Raw genomic sequence first — 23,723 nt, forward strand, 5'->3', positions numbered from 1 at the left:
AAAGGAAGTGTGTGTGCTGGAAAGCACGCCAAGTCTCAGTGTGCAGAAAATGCACGCAGTAAATCATGCAGAAAGCTTTCGGGGCCAGCAAGCCACCTGCTGAGAGCAGACTGGTGGAGCCAAGGAGCCTCTGCATGGGAGAGGAAAGGCAAGGCGTATGCAACGGGGAGCGCAGGCCAGAAAGCAAGCCTGCTACAGCATGGAGCTGAGAGCGGTGCCAAGCTTCAACAACAGCTGCCTGTCCCCTCGGACACCAAGGGACGGGGTGGGTGGAGAGGAGCCAGGTCACATCCCTCCCAGTTCCACGACGGACGCCACAGAGGCTTCTAGAAAAGCCCTTATGTGTATATACAGAATTGTTTTGCTCCATCTCACTCAGCATTTCCATGTGTCCGTAGTACACAGAGGATATCAACATGTGGTGTAAAAGGTCCTGGAAACCCCCCATAGTTAAACCATTAGGCTTGCAGAACACACGATGTACAAAGGAGGACACTTGAGTTTTGTAACCAGAACTGGAGTGTGAGATACGACTTCTTCTCTGGTGTCTGAATAAACAAAGGCAAGACACTTTGTTGGCTTAATACTTAGTGTCTCATCAGTACACGAAGGGTAACATTAATCCTGAAATTTCCTTTATATTTCTCCTTACTGCTCTAAAGTTACACCTATTTAAGTGGAACTCACTTTCTCCACCCTCCATTCCTAGAAAAACTGGCAAAGGCTATAGGTTTTTCAGATGCAGGTATCATATACTCAGTGGCTGGTGTTAAATGTCAATTTGGCAGGCTCTGGAATCACTTGGGAGATAGGCCTCTGAACATGCCCATGGGAGATTATCTTGATTACCAAAGTGTAATCAAGTGGGTGAGAAGACCCACCCACTAAGGGAGGCCCCATTCCCACTGGGATCCCAGACTGGATACGTGGAGAAAAGAAGCGAGTCGCATGCACACCCACATTGCTCGTGGTTTCCGACGGTGGGCGAAGTGTGACTGGCTGCTTCAAGCCCCCACTGTCATGATGTCCCTGTCATGATGGGCTGCACCTGGAACTGTGAATGGACATAAACCCTTCCTTCCTCAGATTGCTTTTGGTCAGAGCATTTCATCGCAGCAGCTAAAGAAGAATCCGAGACGCTGTCTTACTCAACCCTTTTCTTTTATCAAGCTAATAATTCATAAAAGAGTTAAGTAAAAACTGATTGAATGAGCTCTGTAATTTCCCACCAGCGGTGCTCTTTCCACACACCAATGGATTCAGAGAAACACCGATAGGAAAAAGACCTATGATTGGACAGAAAGGATGAATTCCATTTTGTAAGAAGTCTACAAGGAAGGGTCAGAGTGGGGTCGCCTCTCTTTGGAGTCTCACTCAGCACAATTCTCTTCTCTTCAGGTAAAAACAAGTGAAACCTTGGGTTGGTTTAAAGGTTCTGGCTGGATAAATGTTGAAGAGCCAATAAAGCTGTCAGCCTAGATCAGGCTAAGCCCAGGTGAGCCGGCCTCACTGTAATTCTTTCCTGGCCTCGGGGTGCCGGGCAGCACATGGCAGGAGGTACCATATGCCTGCTCATCCCCTCCGAACTGAATTAGACCTCAGTGACCTGAGCACATTGCCCCAGATGTGCTTGACACATGGTAAAATGCCTTGTCAAACAACAGACCCGTGCATAGGAAGAGAGTGGAAGAAAACAACAGAGGCTTACAGAAATTACCGGGTCTCTCAGAGCTTCTCGTGGTTTACAGGCTTCGGGGGAAATCGTTCTTCGTCGTGGAAGGCAATTCGGTGGCCTTATCAAAAAGCATACGTATCTAATAACTACACACTTTTAGACATTTTCCCATAGAAAGACTTACACAGCACACAAAGCTGCCCACTACAGTGGAATTTTGCAGTGTCATCTTTAAAAACAAGAGGAGACAGAAACCATCTCATTAACTGGGAACTGCCCAAGTGAATGGCATAAAACCCACTGTGCTGAAATCGTGCAGAACCGTATACAGCACTTGGTAGGGGAGCTACCAAGTCTCATTGCTAGGACATGAACTTGGAGCCAAACTGCTGGAACTCAAGTGCCCGTGCCACTGGAAAAGTATCTCCTCTTCTGTGATCCTTGGTTTGATCAAGGACAAAACAAGATTAAGTGGTACTATTTGAGGCATAGTTTGGGCCATAATTGATAGACAACATGTTTACAACCATATCTGACCCATAACAAAACACTAAGTGTTAAGGACTGATAACATTAAATTTAACCTATCCTGCATGACTTGCTTATCTGGTAGTTGAGCCCGTGGGGCTTAAAGAAAAATGTACTTTCAAATTTTAAAATGCTATTCATATGGTTCCACTGAGCATATTTTTATTGAGATAATGGATTAAAATTATCATTCAAAATATAGTGGATGACAAGACACTTGCTCTAAAAGTTTGGCATATAACAGGGTCTTTAGAAGAACCAGTCATCACAGATGAGAGTATATTCAATTCATTACAGCCGGCTAGTGTGAGCTGCCCTTTACACTTAACCCTCTGAATGTGTGATGCGTTTTAAACTTAATGAATGTGCTTTTACATTTATGAGCTCATCTAATCCAACCGTGGGCCTGCCTCACTCCTATCAGAGTCTCTCTCCTGCATTGGTATGTAATAAGTAAAAAAAAACTCTTGAGTTTTGGGTTTCTTTCCTTCCTTCCTTCCTTCCTTCCTTCCTTCCTTCCTTCCTTCCTTCCTTCCTTTCTTCCTTCCTTCCTCCTTTTTTCCCTTCTTTTCTTTTGGTTGTTACATTATTTTTAACTTTTTAATTTTCCACTGGTTATTTTTGCTATTTGACAACACTAAATATGATAAAATATTCTAATCACTCTGTCCTCCACATCCCTTCTTATCATCCTCTTATCCCTGCAATTTTCTTTAAAAAAAAAAATAACTAACAAGAAAGTGGACCGTTTGACAAAGCTGAAACTTAGAGTATCATGGTCTTCGTTAAGATAACAGAAGTAGTCGGAATGATTAGTTTCCAAATGAAAGCTGTTTCCATCAAACCACAAATACTCTATAAGCTGGTCTGCTTCAGCAACAACAAAACAACAAGAAACATTTCTAATATTGCTCTCTGCCTAAGCACAATCAAATGTCTCGTTTGACAGAACTGTGAGTGTCCATGGGTCACAGGAGAGAATGGCACAGATTCGAGCTTTCCGAGTTCATAGTTAGAGCTCGTACAACTGCCTCGAGACACAGCTGACCCATGATTGACAAGTGACACCATAGACCAGGCTCTTGGCTTTGCCCAGAGCAACCTAAGGTACAACAATGCCAGAAAGACTGAATATCATCCCTGGCTCTAAGACACAGTGACGCGGCGACACTGGTAGAACAAAAAGTAAAACTCAGAATAGGTCCAGTGTGATAGAGGCATGAGCGTCATAGCAATGAACACATTTACAACAATAGGCCAATTAGCCTGGTATCCGCTTGACCTCTCACAAGCCTTTTCTCCTTTTAGCTTCTGGCCTTGTCACTTGTAGAAATCGACTCATTGACACACAGCTTCTCAAGTGCACTTCGCCTGTCTATGAATCCATCTAGCCTATGACAGGCACTGAGTGCTTCCTAGAACAAGACACCCATGCCGAACATTATGATACAGATGACAAGGTGGCTGCGCTTATGATGTTTTCATTCAGACAGGAGGCGAGACAGTTGAAAGAAGTAAATGAGAAACGCATTAGACAGGGATGATGGTCATCTGTGGACTTGCCTTAGGCTGATGGGAAAGAAAATTACCAAGTAAATTATCTGTGTGGGAGTCTGGGGAAGGACACTCTGAAGATGTGATGTTGCAGATTAAATGAGAATATGACATCTAGGAAGATATGAGAGGTGCTTATTCCAACTTGAGGAAGGTCTGGTCAAAGGCCAGGGAGGGAATTGTATTATAAGGAACCAAACAAAGTTTCAGTAGGCAAAAGGCAGAGCATGGAGGTTTCTAGAAGCCATAGAAATAGAAAGCGGTGACAGAATATGGAGTACAGGATATTATTTATGTTTTTTCTTCTTCCTATATATAAGGTGGGAAGCAAAGATATCAGGCCTGACAGCAGCAGCAGGAAGCTGGGAGATGGGGTCTTTCACCCCAACTCATGCTCACAGAGTAAACCGAAAGCCAGTGAGGCCATCAATCCCTAAAGCCTTCCCCACAATAACAAACTTCCTCCATCAAGACTCTAGCTACCCCCTAAAGGTTCCACAGCCTCCACAGACAGTGCTGCTTACTGGGGGCTAAAAGTTTAAATACCTGAGCCTATGGGGCACACTCTCATTCTAACGTCCCCAGCCTCCTAATTATAAATAAGAGGAAACAACATTTTTCTTTTCTGTTACTTTTTTTTCCAAAAAGCTCTGATCCATAGGATTATATTGCATTTACTTGTAAATGAAATTATATCTTCTGAAACAGAAACTCACATTACAAACCCACCAGTTAAAAACAGGTGACCTGTAAAGGAATATATACCCCTAATGCTTGGGGAAATGAAATGGATAAGAGGAAAGATGCCAAAAAATTAAAACTTAAAAACAATTTAATGGAAGGAAGAGGTAAAAAGTGCAGGTTGTCCTAGTAAAGACAAAGCTGAAGGCGGCTCTACTGCTGCCTGAGCATCACACGGCACTCTAAAGGAAGTCCAGCAGTGAGCATCCTAATGAGTGTGAGGGTGAGATGCCAATTCTCTTCTCCATCTGTGAGTCTTCATCAGGGGACTCTCAACCCTTGGACAGTCCCCACTCACACTGAATTAATATTAACCAACATGGGGGAAGTCCCATCAAGAAGCATTTTCTTGTCTGGAGCAGAGATGTGTTTGTATTTCAGTAAAAGTGCAACGATTTCTACAACTGAAATGGAGACGGCTGCTCCAGAAACCAGATGGCCTAGAGGCCCTGTGCTTTGCTGGGTAACCTAGCAACGTCAGGTTGCTGCTGACATACAGCAAAGGTGTGAGTCTTTATTGCAGGCAATCATATTTCCTACAGTGTCCAAAAGACACAGTACCCAGGTCCAGGGATGCCTTGTTTGGGTCATAGAAACACCTCAAGAGCTATCTGAGGAAAAAATCCCATAAAATGTCAGACAGCACACATTCTGTAGCATGTGGGGGAGGTAGGGGTCCTGCAAGCAGCAAAATAAGCACAAATGAGCTCTATTCTAGCCGCCTAAAATCCAGAGTAAATGGACACAAATACATAACGCTTTGTTTTTGAGGTTTTGATGTTTCCTTCAATAAACAGGACACTGAGTTCGGAGTTTAATTCTTGAAACATTTTTCTATAGGACCAAATTTATAATAACATCCCCACAAAGATACATTCCAGTTTATATTCAGACTGTTCTTGCCCAGGTTAGACCTATGGGAGAAAGAAGGCCAACTGAGGAAAATAATAAATGTGTTGGGTGTTGTGCTAGAGGCTATGGCCATGGAATCATAGCAAGCTCTCAGGATCCCAAGCAAGGAATTATCCCACCATTAAACAACTAGAAAGCAGTTTACAATGTGTGTAAACTATAGATGAATGCACAGCAGAGCTGACATATTAACATGAGATCTTTCTGAATCTTAAATCAAGGCTATTTTTGCTATCTTCACCCCTGTATGTATTGCAACACTGTTCCCAACAGCTAAGAAGTGGGCTCATCTCAAGTGTACATTCATGAATGGATTAAAAAGTGGACTATATATCTACATATACATACATATCAATGTATATGTGCATGTATGGTATGTATAATATGCACACACATACCAGCATACTCTTCCACCTTAAAAACAGAAGGAACCCTTGTTGCTTGCCATAACACAAATGACATTGTGCTAAACACTGAAAAACAAATACCACATGACCTCACATACAAGTGGCATTTTTAAAAGGCACACTCACAGAGATAGATGCTGCAATGGTGACTAACAAGGGGAGGGGCTGAAGGCATCTTGGCCAAAGGATATAAAATTTCAAGTAGAAGGAGTAGGTTTGAGAGACCTATTGTCCAACATCCAACACAGTGACTATAGGCAACAACCTTTACAACCTTGCTTCAGGTATTTGCACAGGAGAGAGGAGATTGTGTTACCGCCACAACGGTAGGTGTTCCATGTAGTTAACTTGTTTGAGACATCTTACACAGTGCGTGCATTTTAGAACATTTTGGTACCTATAATAAACACAATACTGATTATTCAGTTAAAAATTATGATAGATAGATAAGTAGGAACAGAAAAGAATTCTATTTTTTTAAGTCTATACCTGTTTCTTTTGATAAACGCTAAAGCCAGGCCATTGTTTTCTTTTACACAGTACGGTAGGGCTACCCCCAACATAGGCAGTATAGCTCATTTGTGCCTGTAAGCTATACTACGGACTCTGTAGATTCACCGTTATCTCTAGTTTGTCAATTAAGATCCTGCTGTAGCACATTTCTGGTTCTCCAAGTGTTTAGACATTTTAGTCATTGCTTCTCACCTTGCCTTCCTAAAATTGGCAAGCATTGTTATCTTTACTTAAGAAGCCACATTACCTAGGGAATAGCCTAGATTAGGAGCTACAGACATCCAAAGTTCACGGGTGAGTGCTTGGGATCTCTTGTCTAGAGTGGGTGAAGAATTCAGAGGACAGCTGCTGGAAATCCAGTCAGTATTCTGCCAGTGCTGATTGCTTTTGAGCTCTGGCTTCCAGGAGGTTGGCCCTCCTTGTTTTCCCTCAGGTCTTTCTGTGTCTTAGAGGAAACCATTTAAGAGTTTCTCTAAGGCTTGGGACCCGGCCTTCTCCATGACTCTTCTCACTCATTCACACAAAGAAGCAAAAAGTATTTGTGGTCCTGTTATGTGCACCTGTTGGTTTTCAGGTCCATTTCTGACTCTTTGCTCTCAACTCAACTGGTCAGTCTGTCCAGACTGCCCCTGTCAGACAGTGGCTTCTATGGCACTGTTCCTCTGGCCCTGGGAGAAGGCAGGCAGCACCTTCCAGCTGTTTGTCTTTCTGGTTGCCTCATTGCTGCTTCTTTGGCTTCTCAGATTTTCCATTACCCCTTTAACCGACTATCTGTGTTCAATTCCACCTGCTCAGAAGACCTCAAGGGTTATTTTCTTGGCTAGGTCCTGATGGCCACAAACAACATTCTCAGTTACAAGCTACAGAAACTAACCCTGATATTTTACAGGAAAAAGATTGATTAGAAAAACACTGGAGAGATTGAAGAACCAGTTTCAGAGGTGGGAAAGGAATAGCCTCAAAACACATCAAAGAAGACTTTTTCCACAAAGCCACCATCATATCCACGGTCACTTGCTAAGGTTTTATCACTGGAGCCACTGATGTTAGGTTCCAGAAGCTACCATGCAAGCTGTCTGCCACTGTCTGTAAACCCAAATATCTGTGAGGACTTCTTCCTTCTTCCTGATACAAGCTTCCAATTTAGAGGCTGGGATGAATGAAGCTGCTTGTCCCAGTACCGATTCTGTACCAAGCCTAGCTGCAAGGGAAGACAGACAAACTGGCATTTTTGTGTTATAATGAGAGCGACATTGCCTGCACAAAGAACAGGGGGATCGACGCTCAATGCATATTTTAGTTTGAGTGAACCTAAGACCAAGTTTCAGCTATGTGGATTGCTTGGGAGGAGGGAGGATTCCAAAAATCATTGGTGAGGAAGTAAGATAAGAGAGAAAACGATAATTTTTCAAGAAAGTTTTCACTAAGTGGGGCTTGAATGCCACCAGGGAGACCTACGGAGCCATATCTCAGAGTTGCTGTATGGGCTTCCCCTGGGGAGACATAAACAAATTTCTGTTCATCCCAGATAGATCACGGACAACAGAACAAAGAAATTATTCCACTCAAGTCTAGCTTGACGAACCAGTGAGTTTGCTGGAGTTAATGAAAGGAACATATGTGACTCAGAAGTAGTCAGTTGCATCACAAAAGCACCAATTCCATGGTGAAAATTCAAAAAAGCTGTATCCCTGGGGCCTCCTGTTCAGCTTGCAGCTGAATGGGAGTCCCTCCTTCCTAAGAAAGTTACTGTTACAACCATGTGGGACAGGGTTCCTGTGAATCTTGTTACTCTCTGAGATTCCTAACTTGCATTGGCTTCATCTTTCTTTCTTTCTTTCTTTCTTTCTTTCTTTCTTTCTTTCTTCCTTCCTTCCTTCCTTCCTTCCTTCCTTCCTTCCTTCCTTCCTTCCTTTCTCCCCCCATTCTCTCTTTCTTTTGTTTTTTGTTATTCTCTGTGTACCCCTAGCTGTCCTGGAACTTGCTCTGTACACCAGCCTGGCCTCAGACTCAGAGATGAGCCTGTCTCTACCTCCCAAGTGCTGGCATGTTCTCATGCACAAGTCTCATGATGACAAGCATCCTTTGAGTGGCTTGGCTATGTGAGCACACTCAAAGATGTCAAGTGGTTTGACCCATCGTAGAGCCGAAGAGACGACACAACGGAGGCTTGCTGTGGCATCTGTGTGACGTCCACATCTGGGGAAACCAGGAAACTTAAATTGCTTAGGTGATACTAGTCTGAGGCTAAAAGTAATGGACAGAAAGTTCCTAAGAACCTTTTCACAATCCTCAGGGTGAAGAATTACCAAACAGCTCCAGACTGGAAGCCGGAAGGACCAGTCCCCATATCCAAAACTTCAGCTTAGCTGAACAAGCTTTAAAAAGACCCCGAAGTTTAACATCCTAAATTTTTAATTTTTTTTTTGGCTGTGTGTGTGCCCTGAGAATCCAGAATAGGGTGTTGGATTCCGAATTATCTGCAGTCGTGAGCTGCCAGATGTGGGTGCTGGGAAGTGACCTGTGGTCCTCTGAAGGAACTGCTGAGCAACCTCGGCAGCCTCCCTGCTCTTAATTCTAACATATTAACTCTAATCTATAAGCAAAAGGAAGATTGTTCCCTCTAGCGCCAATAGCCAATTGACCTTCTCAGATAAGTAAAATAAACCCACAAAGCTGGAGATAATGTAGCCCGTAAGTCACCTTACAGCGTTTTCACGCTCCTTTAGATGGCACAGAAAAGTCCTCTGGAGTGCTGGCACCCATTAAACCTGGGTTTCTTTAACTCAGTCTGATCTGGTCTGGTTGGGATTATTTGCATCGGTGGAGAGGTTTGTTGGCCAGGAAACACTTAACACCCAGCTGCCAGACACATACGGCTACACTCAAGTCGAAACCGAGGGACAATGGTTCGGAAAATTTCAAGGGAATTCTTTATGTTTTCTTAACCAGTGTTCTCATTTCAGTTCTGCGGAATCCCTGCAAGCAATCCATCTTCCACACCTGCATTTCAACAAAGTCCCGACTTGAAAATGGCTAAGAGCAGCCCTGATCTAACAGCTCTTTGGCAGAAAGGGTGGGAGCGGGAGGTGCAGGTGGGGAACAGACAGAAAATCTGTGTGGAGTCAAATGAGCACAACCCGATTTCAGAATGTTAAGGCATACCTTGTGGAAAGCCTTAGGATCAAAAAAAAACAACTATGCTAATTGCAAATGAAATCTTCAAAAAAAATGAAAATGTTCAAATGATATTAATGCAGAGCCTATTTATTTTGTCTAAATGACATGTCTAGAGGTAGCTAAAATGTAATGGCAGCAACCAAAGGAAGCTCCCTACAACTTACAGTTTTGAAGACAGAAATGCATTTTTAAACCTGTTGGCTCCCTTAATATATTTGGCTCTAGCCAACTGAAGCTTTACTCGACCAACTAGTGTGTGTGTTTGTGGCTTCGTGTTGCATCTACTTTCAACGTTTGGTCTCTTTCTTCTGGAGGAGCTGCCTGGCCCATGGCTTTCAGATGGAGATCTGTAAGGGCAGACACGACCTGAGGACACACCTGCTCATTAGCTACCTATCCACCCGCGTGGTGATGCAGAAGCTGCGCTGTGGACCCCAGGCTGGTTGTCATGGTTTCCAACCCATAGCCGATTTCTAGCCCACCCCTGCCACAGTGCTTGTCAGCAAGATTGAAAGGACCCTTGTCCACAGAGCAACATGGCGTGAGTCACTGAACAGTATGCAGAGTTAAGGGACAATGAGGAAGACATCCACAGGGGAGACATAAAAGTCTGCATCATGTGGACTAGGAAAGAAACGTCTGGCACCAGTCTCACTGCTGCCTGTGTTAGTCCCACAGTTCTATGCAATCCCAAAACCAGAGGGAGGCTTAGCACACTTTCCTCAATAAGGCCATGCCAGGTGACAGCACCGAGAACTGCCGGAACTCTACGTTCCCACATAAAGGCTACAGAGGCCACACTGAACTATTGGCACAGGTTCGTGACTGTGCCATGCTTTGTGCCTCAGTTTCTCCATGTGGAAATACCCTTTATCTACTCTGTCTGTGGAAACCTTGTGTTTCGAAGTGCCATATAACAAAATCACACTTCTGAGGGATGGCTTGTCCGCGTCTTCTTACTACTCATTGCTGGTATTTGTTCATTTATTCTGTGTTTAGTGTATGGTGCCTGAGGAGTCTGAAAAAAGAATTCTAGCAGGATTGTCATTATAGTGGTTATCATTATTGTTATACATATTTACATATAAAACGTATTACAGTCGCAACACAAAACCCAAAGAGAAGTAATGATGAGCGTTCTAAATTAGACTGCCTTTTCTTGTTTGCTATCAGGCTGTGACTTCCATGTAAAGTGGATGAATATAAAACAGTTTACGGTAAGCCTACATTACTGTTCGCCTGAAACCAGGACATTTAAATGTGACATCACTTCACACTGGAAGAGCCTCAGCCAAGGTCCAACAGATCACTGGTTCACAGTCCAGCTGAGATCAGAAGTGTGGGGGATCCTTTGGACACCACACACTGCTTATCTTCAGACTTGTCCTGTAAGACAACATCTTCAGAATGTGGGATCTAAAAGTTCGTGATTCCTAAGACCCCCAGCCAAGATGGCAAGTAGCCAAGCCAAGCCTCTTAACTGATGAATTTTGCAGTGGAGAGGCTGGGCTGGGGGTGGTAGGAAACGGCTCTTGCATGTCCAAATGCACACTGAAATACTGGGGTTCTAACTATGGTGCCAACTTCAGAGAAGACACAGCTCAACCGCTCGCCAGTTCTGCTATCTCAGCACCATGGTTATGTGAGAAGAGGGATGGCTACGTGTTTCAAAGTTAACAAATGTCTGAAATATAAAATAATGCCTTAATAGTCGTTTTCAGACTAATCAAGAAAATGTTTGGGAGAACACTTTTATTAAAATGTATAGACATACAAGTAACATTATACAGAAGAAGCTGATTGTATTTTTATATTTAGGAATTAAATATATATGCTCTTACATATCAATTTATACCTGGTGCATGCTGGAAAAGTGCTCTACCACTTGGCTCTACCCCAGCCCTTTTGTTTGTTTTACACATTAAGCTTGTTGCAAATGGAAATTATGACAAAGTAACTTAGTTTTTAAGGCTTCAATTATGTAATGATTTTAACTTCTCAAATGAGACAAGAATTTGGGCATGTTCAAAGAAATAAAAATGTATAATAAAAGTGTCTTATAAAACTGGAATCCCCGCAGATGTAATTTATATCTTGTTTTGGACTAGCAATTCACGCCACAAAATGAAAATGGCCCGAGTCTCATGGGCTCTGCCAATGGGATGTTTCCTGTCAATCCTCTAAGCATGGCTCTACAGTAGTCAATAAATGCACATTGATTAGTCTCCTGGTAACGATGGTCTGTGTGTCTGCTCCAGTAGGAACCAAGAGCAGCATGGATAGGAAAAAAAGTTGATTCCAATATAATAAATAAATAACATAAGAAACAAACTTGGCTCTCAAACAACGCATTAAGTGTATCACAGCCTTGCATGAAACCAGGCTGGTAGGTAAGAAATACACTGATGTGCACTGAAGGCAGCCATTTAAAATTCCTCTGCAAAAGATTTATTTTCATGAATTTTCCTCTGCGACCCCTTTTTCTGTTTGAGGACTAAACTTGGAAATAAAAAAAAAATAGTGGAAGGTCCACCAGTCCCTGGGTTAGATCAGGCGAAGGCAGGCAGCTCTGATCCTTGAAATGCATCAATTTACCTTCTAAGTTAATATTAATTTCATGGCACACGGGAAAACTGATTTTAAAAGCACAGATTTGTCAGACATTGGAAAGACCATGAGACAATATTGAAATCTCTCGGTTTTAGGAGGAGCACGTTGATCCATGACTACTAAGATACAGTGAAATATGAATGAAAGATTTTGCTGTATGGTAACAGTAAATGATCTCGATGTACTATGTGTTTGAGAAGGCTAGAGGAGCTGAATGTTTTTACCATCAAGACATGATAAATATTTGAGGGGCTAGGTCTATTTAACCTGATTAAAAAATGTCACACGCACAATATGTGCACCTATCAAAATACCACACAATATCTCATAAGTATGTGCAATATTTATGTCTCCATAGTCAAAATAAATTTAAATTTAAAAACCCCTGCTTTTCCCACTTAAGAATTTATAGTTTTTCTAACACATGAATCCTAGCTGGGTGGTGGTGGCACACATCTTTAATCCCAGCACAGGGGAACAGAGGCAGGCAGAGCTTTGTGAGTTCAAGGCCAGCCTTGTCTACAAGAGCTAGTTGTAGGACAGACCCCAAAGCTACATAGAAACTCAATCTCAGGGCAAAACATACACACACACACACACACACACACCACTCACAACTAAAGCATAGATCCTTTCTTTAAGAAACATCTGGCAAATTTTCCATATTTTCACTGCAGGTTTGGAGATGGACTCACTATAGTAGACTTACGTTTTTCAAAGGTGGTCATGTTAATAATTCTGATTTTACATGTTCTTGCAGAATGGTCACTCACTTTCAAGGGGGACAGTGAACATAATTGCCTTGACTATAGCAATGGGGAGTGGGTGGGGCCAAGAGACTGCTGCTAGGTCCTACGAGTTAACAGAGCATCCACCTGGCCCTCGGGACGGTCACAGTTGTGGCTCTGTGGCCATGCTATGAGGAAGAGAACTGGTCACGTGGAAGATTGCTGGTCAGTGTTGTAGCCATTGTCCTTAGTCAGCAGTCAGCAGCCATCGCGAGGCATGAGGGCCAGGGTAGTCCCTGCAGATAACCGCACTCGCTAGCATCTACTGCTCCACAAATGCCCTCACCATGCCTCCACCAAGCTGCAAGTCTACAGGCAAGAGAAATGCTACTCTTGTTCAGAGTGACTCTTCTGGGTGCTCGGCCCTTAATGGAACATCTTCAGAGTGATTTGTTATAAATGACAGCATCGTTGTTTTCCTCCAAAGCTTAAGTTCACAAGTCGCTAAACCCCGCTTTTAGCCTGGAAATCCTACTTCTCATCATGACCTGTAACTTTGCTTCAGACTCGCTGTGTGTGTGCAACTTTGCAGTCCCCAGGACAAGAAATGCTGCTCTCCTTCTTCTGGTAATCTTCTGAACTTTTAAGGTCTAAACGTAAACAGTCGTTGTCTAGGAAACATAATGTTCTGCCATCTAGTTCAGACTACTTTATGATATTCTAGCTTTCCAGAGTCCCCTTTCACTGTCCTTATCGCAGGCTGAAATAACCTTAATGTTTGTAAAAGTAATATCTCTTCAGTTTGGCCTTAAGCTCTTGGCCTTAAGCTCAAGGGTAGGCTGTATGTAGGCCGTAAACTCACACTGGCTTGCAATTGCTGATTGCTTCTTCTGGTGGGGCAGGACCCAGAAAGTTTGCGAGTGACTTCAATGGGATACTCATACCACAGAAACTGGATAATAGTACTGATTAGAGGTTTTGTCTCTGAACACAGATGTTACACATTTGCCAGCAGGAACAATGATTGCCTTCACTTAGTAACACATTCTTAGCATCCACACAGTATGATGCAGGGAAGATGCCCAATAAATTCAGGCTCAATGAAAGGAAGACAGGAAGGAAAAAGAAAGAAGGAAAGAGAGGGGGTTGGGGAGGGAAGGAAGAAAAGAAGGAAGAAGGGAGGGAAGGAGGGAGGACAGATAGAAGGAAGATGGAAGGAGGGAGGGAGGGAGGGAGGGAGGGAGGGAGGGAGGGAGGGAGGGAGGGAGGGAGGGAGGAGGGGGCTGTGTTCACAGGATCAGGTGTACCTGCACAGTTCATGCTTCTCTGTCTTAGGAATCAGCACGCTTCTGAGATTGAGCAGACACTATTTGTTCTTTGTTTTCATGTTGTGCTCTTTTTTTTTTTCTTTTATCAAAAGTAGATTACAGTCTCTCTGAGTTTGCAGAGCCAACGGCCTGCTTGTAGCATGTGAGTCATTGGGAGGCACAGCTGCCAAGAGGCAGTTACTGATGCAAGGTCACCTATAGACCTCAAAATCAGACTATCACCCCCCTCCTCTTCCTCCTCCTCATTTCTATGGCTTTAAAAGTCGCATTTTCCCCAGGAGCAGCCACATTAATAAAAATACGCAGAGAAGCACACATACACCCTGGAAGCATGTGTACGTACGTGTGTTCATGAACATACTTAGGCATAGGCTGATCTCTCTGGAGGGCGCTATAGAGATAATAAATATCTCTCTTAAGCAGAACTAGAATGGTGGGTGTGAGATGGGGAAGAAACGGTGAACTATGAAATAAAATGGTAGAGCAACCTGGGCTTCTCCAGCTGCTAGAGGCAGATTTGAGGGCTGCAGAGTACTCACCTCCAAGGTTAATCAACTACCCGCAGCGTTAAAAACAACTTGCGCACATTAGACCCAAAGCCAAGAAAGTGTGATAACAACAGCTTAGGAGGGCAACAGCTGTCCCCTGAAGCACAATTACGAACTGTATTTAAGCACGGTGCTCTGGCTTTCAGGCCACTGGCAACTACCACAGCCTACAGAGGGAGGGGTCTACATGGAACTTCTTAAGACTCCACCTCTGCTTAAAATTACAAATGTTTTTTATTTTAGCCATTCTGACAGAAATCTTTAATAAATAAATAAAAGGAAAAAAAAGAAAAAAATTACAAATGTTGCTGGGCGGTGGTGGCACATGCCTTTAATCCCAGCACTCAGGAGGCAGAGGCAGGCGGATCTCTGTGAGTTCGAGGCCAGCCTGGTCTCCAAGAGCTAGTTCCAGGCCCCAAAGCTACAGAGAAACACTGTCTTGAAAAACAAAACAAATAAAAAATTACAAATGTTTCCCAACGCAAATATACACTGCCAGCTAACTTTCATTTGGACTACCTGAAATCCTATGGGGTTTCTACCCCTAGAGTCTAGACGTGGAGTAGATTAAAGACAGTGTGCTGGCGCTGGCTTCTCCACTGATTAGTTTTTCATATTCGCCTCTGTCCAATCCTAACAAATAGGACTTGGTAAAATTTTGGAAACTCTTTATGCAACTCCAGGGAGTATTGGAACCCTTTGTCTGTCTCTATAGGAAAGCTCATCATGCCGTGACAAATACTCACGTGGCTTTAGCCAGAATCGGCCCTCACCCCTGCAAGCATGTGCTCTGTGAGCCTCAGCACTAACGTCCACTATGTAAAATACACCCTCCACCCCTGAAGACTTTCCACGCCAACAGCACTGGGGAACTGTGAAGAAGTCAGGAGAAAGCCTTGCATTCCTTATCCTTCCTATGGAGCCTGAAGAGAATCCCACTGGAGGAATGCCTGAGCCATTTCTAGCATTTCAAAGCTTTTCCATATCAGAAAGATAAATGAGCTGAAGGACAGCTTGAAGAACAAACTAGCTGACTAAAAGCACTTGCTCCATATGCCTAGTGACCCAAGTTCCATCCCTCGAACCCACCCATTGGAGAGAGGGAAAGAAAGGCAGAGAAAGGAGAGGGGGGCAGGGGGAAGAGAACTGACTACACAGAATTGTCTTCTGACTTTCACATGTCTCCTGTGACATGTGCCCCACCACTGCATACCACACACACACACACACACACACTGCATATAAAAACAAACATACACACAATAATAAATAAATAAAATTTAAATAGTAAATAGAAGAGGTAATGCTAGAAACACTCTGTAGTGCAGCATGCTGACTGTGACGTTAGAGACACATCATAGTGTGGCGCATTGACTGTAACGTTAGAGACACGCCATAGTGCTGACTGTGACGTTAGAGACACATCATAGTGCTGACTGTGACGTTAGAGACACGCCATAGTGCTGACTGTGACGTTAGAGACACATCATAGTGCTGACTGTGACGTTAGAGACACGCCATAGTGCTGACTGTGACGTTAGAGACACATCATAGTGCTGACTGTAATGTTAGAGACACATCATAGTGCTGACTGTGACGTTAGAGACACATCATAGTGCTGACTGTGATGTTAGAGACACGCCATAGTGCTGACTGTGACGTTAGAGACACATCATAGTGCTGACTGTGACGTTAGAGACACGCCATAGTGCTGACTGTGACGTTAGAGACACATCATAGTGCTGACTGTGACGTTAGAGACACGCCATAGTGCTGACTGTGACGTTAGAGACACGTCATAGTGCTGACTGTGACGTTAGAGACACATCATAGTGCTGACTGTAACGTTAGAGACACGCCATAGTGCTGACTGTGACGTTAGAGACACATCATAGTGCTGACTGTGACGTTAGAGACACGCCATAGTGCTGACTGTAACGTTAGAGACACGCCATAGTGCTGACTGTGACGTTAGAGACACATCATAGTGCTGACTGTGACGTTAGAGACACATCATAGTGCTGACTGTGACGTTAGAGACACATCATAGTGCTGACTGTGACGTTAGAGACACGTCATAGTGCTGACTGTGACGTTAGAGACACATCATAGTGCTGACTGTGACGTTAGAGACACATCATAGTGCTGACTGTAACGTTAGAGACACGTCATAGTGCTGACTGTGACGTTAGAGACACATCATAGTGCTGACTGCAACGTTAGAGACACGTCATAGTGCTGACTGTAATGTTAGAGACACATCATAGTGCTGACTGTGACGTTAGAGACACATCATAGTGCTGACTGTAATGTTAGAGACACATCATAGTGCTGACTGTGACGTTAGAGACACATCATAGTGCTGACTGTGACGTTAGAGACACGCCATAGTACTGACTGTGACGTTAGAGACACATCATAGTGCTGACTGTGACGTTAGAGACACGCCATAGTGCTGACTGTGACGTTAGAGACACATCATAGTGCTGACTGTGACGTTAGAGACACGCCATAGTGCTGACTGTGACGTTAGAGACACATCATAGTGCTGACTGTGACGTTAGAGACACGCCATAGTGCTGACTGTAACGTTAGAGACACGCCATAGTGCTGACTGTGACGTTAGAGACACATCATAGTGCTGACTGTGACGTTAGAGACACGCCATAGTGCTGACTGTAACGTTAGAGACACGCCATAGTGCTGACTGTGACGTTAGAGACACATCATAGTGCTGACTGTGACGTTAGAGACACATCATAGTGCTGACTGTGACGTTAGAGACACATCATAGTGCTGACTGTGACGTTAGAGACACATCATAGTGCTGACTGTGACGTTAGAGACACATCATAGTGCTGACTGTGACGTTAGAGACACATCATAGTGCTGACTGCAACGTTAGAGACACGTCATAGTGCTGACTGTAATGTTAGAGACACATCATAGTGCTGACTGTGACGTTAGAGACACATCATAGTGCTGACTGTAATGTTAGAGACACATCATAGTGCTGACTGTAACGTTAGAGACACGTCATAGTGCTGACTGTGACGTTAGAGACACGCCATAGTGCTGACTGTGACGTTAGAGACACGCCATAGTGCTGACTGTGACGTTAGAGACACGCCATAGTGCTGACTGTGACGTTAGAGACACGCCATAGTGCTGACTGTGACGTTAGAGACACGCCATAGTGCTGACTGTGACGTTAGAGACACGCCATAGTGCTGACTGTGACGTTAGAGACACATCATAGTGCTGACTGTGACGTTAGAGACACGCCATAGTGCTGACTGTGACGTTAGAGACACATCATAGTGCTGACTGTGACGTTAGAGACACGCCATAGTGCTGACTGTGACGTTAGAGACACGCCATAGTGCTGACTGTGACGTTAGAGACACATCATAGTGCTGACTGTGACGTTAGAGACACGCCATAGTGCTGACTGTGACGTTAGAGACACATCATAGTGCTGACTGTGACGTTAGAGACACATCATAGTGCTGACTGTGACGTTAGAGACACGCCATAGTGCTGACTGTGACGTTAGAGACACATCATAGTGCTGACTGTGACGTTAGAGACACATCATAGTGCTGACTGTGACGTTAGAGACACATCATAGTGCTGACTGTGACGTTAGAGACACATCATAGTGCTGACTGTGACGTTAGAGACACAGCATAGTGCTGACTGTAACGTTAGAGACACGCCATAGTGCTGACTGTGATGTTAGCTGACTGTAAAGACACGCATTCATTCTGACACAAACAAACAAATATTCCAAGAAGAATTAGAGACACAGGGTCTCAAGTGACTTTTCACAAAGAAAAATGACTTCAAAAGGAAAAAGAAAATGTCATTAAGAACTGATCCTTGATAGATACTATAACACTTCAGCAGAGCTAAACCGGGGCTAAGAGAACAAAGCCATGCACAGGACGCAAGGAGGAGAATACAGGATGCCCTCTGAGATTGCCCTGGTTGGGCTGTGGAGACTAACTGTGAAGGAACACCAAACAAATCTAACAGGAATAATATACAAAAGAACGGTCATTTTCAAACGTGATGTGATGAATCACATCAGGAAAGATGGAATAAATTGTCTCATATTCAAGAAGATGTTTGCATCCACAGTTTTTTTTAAAAAAATAATAGCTTTAATGAAGTATAATTCACAGTTCATAAACTTCATCCTTTCAAAATATATGACTCAGTGTGTCTACCATAGCCACGGATGTGCCACCATCACAGCCTCTCACTGTAAAATATTTCCCTCGCCTCAAAGCAGAAGTCCCATAGTCAACAGCAGCCACTTCATAGTCTCGTTCCCAATGCCAAGCTCCAGGCGACACCCGTCTACCACCTGAATGAAGAAAATAATAATAATCAAAAAGGAACGAATATGAGTAGTCCTTGGTTTCAGCACCAGATGAGTGGATAACATTAAAAGGAAAGGCCATGACTGCTCCTAGGTGTGGTGGAGGAGAAAATTTATTGTAGATAAAAGGGAAACATAGCCAGAGGAAGGGACATCTAAGAGAGTCCAGCTTGGACTTGACCCTGTGCCATGTGAGGAGAGGCAAGGAGGGGAAGGGAGAGACAGGAATCAGGTGCAGCAGCCAGGACACCCAAAGAAAGCAATGGTGGGGATAACCACAATGTTTAGATTATATAGGGAAGAGCAGCCCAGCCTTCTGGGCTGGAAAGTTTAGAGTAAAGGGCGGGGTATGCAACCCAGGAGGACCCTGGTCAGGTAGGGCCTGAGGGATGCTGTTGAATAGGCACTTCAGCCATTGGGGGGCGGGGAAAAAAGGTGGAAACCTAACATTCTAATGCTACCAGACTCCAGACTTCCCTCTCCTGGGCCTTTTATATAAACTGAATAATGCGATACACAGTCATTTGTGCCTGGCTTGTTTTACTTAGCGCAATGTTTTCAAATTCATCATATGTAGCATGTATCAGTATGCATGGAGTCCCTGCTGTGGGACCTCTGTGGTCACTCAGTTCCTGCTCCTTCCTGGAATGAACTTAAATATCTGGACGATGTTTCTCATCCCTAGATGCTCTCTTGTCCCTCGTTGTTTGACAAAGGAGCAATGCATGGAAACCAGGACCTCGGTCTATGCTGCACGAGGATGCTGAGAAGTGTGTCAGTAGGGGTTTCATTGTGGAAGCATCACCATGGGGACTTAGACACACTGCGTGGTGTATATAGGCTGACACGCATGTTGGCTAATTGTATATGTGTACACCTCATAGTGTTGTTCCTAGGGAATCTATGGCTGAGACACTCTAAGTGAAACCAAGCACAAGAGAAAATGATACAGTCAATAAATATAGTAAAGACCGATTTATGGGGCTCTGGCATGCATAGCACAGTATACTATTTGCAGTAAACTTTTTTATTAGCAGAATGACTACACTTTAAAATGACAAAAATTATAAAATGGGGGAAATGCACAAAGCAATAATCTAGTCATTTATTATCAAGTGCTGTTACCATACCCAATTATGTGCATTGCAGTTTTCTCTGACTGTGAGCACAATAGGTTTGTGTATACCGCTATAAACGCATAACTAATTCATTGCATTAAGAAGTTAGAGTGGCTTCATGATCCCTAGGCTGTAGAAACTTCTCAGTTCCGTTATAATCATCTTTAAACATGGTTTCAGCATAAGCAGTATACATGTTTTATTGGATACCATGTTATGTTTGAATACATGTGTTCATTATGCAATGTTCAATTCAGAGTCCATGTCTTCAGCTCCCCAAACATTTACTATTCCTTGTGGTGCAGACATTGCCAGTCTTTTCTTCTATAATTTTGAAAGACACGATGCAGTATCTCTACTGTCAGCCTGTGCAATGGGACACTAGGTCTTTCTCCTCACTGTCAGATTACTACCCACCAAATGGCCTTTTCTTACTCCCTCCTGTCCCTTACTCCCCCCAGACTTCAGTGGCCACGACTCTAGTCTCAAATTCTGTGAGACTGATAATTTTTGATTTCGCTGAGCCATGCAGTTTTATTTTTCTGACCTGATTTACTTTGTGTAGCATAACGACCTCCACGTCACTGCAGATGAAGGAAGCCCTTTCCTTTCAAGGCTGGAGAGCATCACAGGCACTCTCTCTCCCACCCACTGCATGAGCCATAACTGTTGCTCCCATTTCTCAATGACTGTGACTGGTACCCAGGATGTAAGGCTCCTCTTCAGTACGCTGACTTCTACCAATTAGTAAAAGCTTAAATCCATCACGTTCTTTCCTGGTCACAATGTACTCAAATCAAAATTTGGTAGGATAAAGGCTTTAGAAGCTATAAAAGTACATGGAAATTAAATACCCGTTTGCTAAATAGGTCAAAGAGGAAATAGAGAAACTTCCTGGAACAAATTAAAATGGAAATGGAACATAGGAAAACCAAAATCAGGACTGAGAAATTGATAGTAATTAGTATCCAAACTCATTACTACATTAAAAATCAACCATTGTTCCCTAAAGAACTAAAATAAAATAAAACAAAATAAAATAAGAACCCTCCAGAGCCCAGACGATTAAAAGGAAGAGGATAGTAGAGAGCAGGGCAGAAATCAATGAAACTGAGACCAAAAGCTTCACAAACGATCAACAAAATTAAGTTGGTTTTTGAAAAAAATAAACAAAACTAATGAACCCTTAGCTAGTTTAAGTAAGAAAAAAGAGTAAAGGCTCAAATAAAATTAAGAACAAAAACGGAGACATAAATAATCGAAAGTATAGAGATAAAAGAGGCTCCTGGAAGCAAACAGGAACAAATTTATTCCGTCATTTAGCTGTAGAACAGCCCTGTGCTCTTCATGCCATTGGTTTCTTTGTTTAATGGGTAAAGAAACTTTTCCCAAATTACAGAGTTATGAAGTAGAAGAGTCAAACAAAATTTGAAAATAAATTAGATTCAAAGCAACTATGCTGTTTGGTGTTTGCCAACTTGACACAAACCTAAACATATCTGGGAAGAGGGAATCTTAATTGAGAAGATGCTTCCATCAGGTTGGCCTGCAGGCAAGTCTGCAGTACATTTTCTTAGTTCGTGACTGCTGTGGGAGGCCCAGATCACTGTGGGTGGTACCATCCCTGGGCAGGTGGTCCTGGGCTGTATAAGGAAGCAGGTTCTGAAAGTTGGGAGGAACAAGCCAGTATGCAGTGTTCTTCCGTGGCCTCTGCTTTGGTTTCTTCCAAACTTCATGACTTGAGCTCACGCCCTGACTCTCCTTGATAAGGGACTATAATCATCAGGTAAAATAACCCTTTTTCTCCTCAAGTTGCTTTTAGCCATGGTGTTTATCACATCTGAAAACCTAAGATGGATACGAAATGCCTCCTCCCATATGTGGCCTTCTCCTGACTCTCACTTACCAATTACTCAGGCATCTTCTCCAGAGCTTTGCAATCCGTTCAGCCCTGTCTCATGTGGAAATGTCTCTTTTAGATTTTTTGAGCCAGACTCTGCTGATTTTTTATTTACAATTTTCCTACTTGTCTGTATTGGCTTGAATTCTGCCAAATGTAGCAAAATGGCCAAGCTTTACAAACGGCTCCCAAAAGCCATCCTCCCTGCTCCGGATCTCTCTGCACTCTGAGAAAGTGTGATATAGAAAAGGTTTTCCTCTACCTCACCCCAGATGACCACCACAGACTGATATGGCGTATGCAGCGTCTGGGTATGCTTTTGTTGAAGGGAGCAAGGATGAACTATGCCTAAGAAAAAATAATGCAGATGTCAATGGGGAGGGGGTGTGGACAAAGATTTCATTATCTCCAAACCACAGGAACCAGAATCCCATCTGGCAAAAGAAATAAAGCCGGAGATGTAAGGAACCAACAGATTAGGAGGAACCGTGAAAATGGGCAGCTGCGTGTTAGGTTTGATGTGGTGGGAAATAAAGATCCCTTGAGGGTTTCAGAGCACGGGAGTGGCATGATAAAAACACGACAGAGGAAGATGAAATACAAGCAGGACGAATCAGAGGGGAGCACCAGACACCGAGAGGAAGCTGTAATCCAAGCCCCAGGGAGGTGAAGAAAGCCAGGGTAATGGGAGAGAGAGTTATGAATTCTGTACAAATTAATTAACACCTGCCCACCTCTAATTCACTTTAAGTTACTACCTAGGATTTTTTTTTAATGCTCTTACTGTATTTGAGGATGCAAACTAAACCCATGAGAAGCTGAATATTTTCACTAAAATGATAATAAAATTTTCATCTCTGTGAATATAATAGTTAAACTGTCTGGCCCCCTGCTGAGCAAATAAGCTTCATCATGAGCCTGTGGAACAGTTTGTTGGGAGGAAATGGGCTTCGGAAAAATTTACATTTTAGCCCCTTATCTGCAGAATAAACAAACACAATGCAGATGGATTAAGTTTTGAAAGTAGACTCTCACAGATGAAGCCAAAATGTCATAGAAAAGATGTCAGTAGCAGCCCAAGATGGTGTTGATCTTACTGCCCTGTATCCTTCTGAAAGTGTCCTACCCAAGTTCCCCTCTGCAGTAGCAGAAAGAATAGGTGACCTGTCAGGTGGGGGAGTCAACATGCTTTGCCTAGACCTGACTCAGGAAACGCTGCATCCTAAGCAGGCCAGTTCTTTAATCCTGAATACAATTCTAAATGTCCCAGAGACTCACAAGTTACTTTCATTCAAGTTTAAATCTTGAAAAAAAAAGTCTTTGAAGTTATCTAAATCCAGTGTTTAAGAATTAAGTTTCAGGATGTACCAATTTTGCCAATTCAATCCGAAGGAAAGATAATGGTCAAATGTTAAAATGGGATTCTTTGGGTAAGGACAGAGGTGAAGGGCCCAGAACATCACCAGCTCACTCTCTGTCCCTCTGTCCTTCCTGGATGTGTACACACTGGAGCAGAAGTTAAGGCTGTCAGTTTGTCTCTGTCCCTCTGTCTCTCTGTCTGCCTCTGCTCTCTCAGTGTGTGTGTGTGTTTCTT

Source organism: Microtus pennsylvanicus, chromosome 5, assembly GCF_037038515.1.
Source record: "Microtus pennsylvanicus isolate mMicPen1 chromosome 5, mMicPen1.hap1, whole genome shotgun sequence".
NCBI lineage: Eukaryota > Metazoa > Chordata > Mammalia > Rodentia > Cricetidae > Microtus > Microtus pennsylvanicus.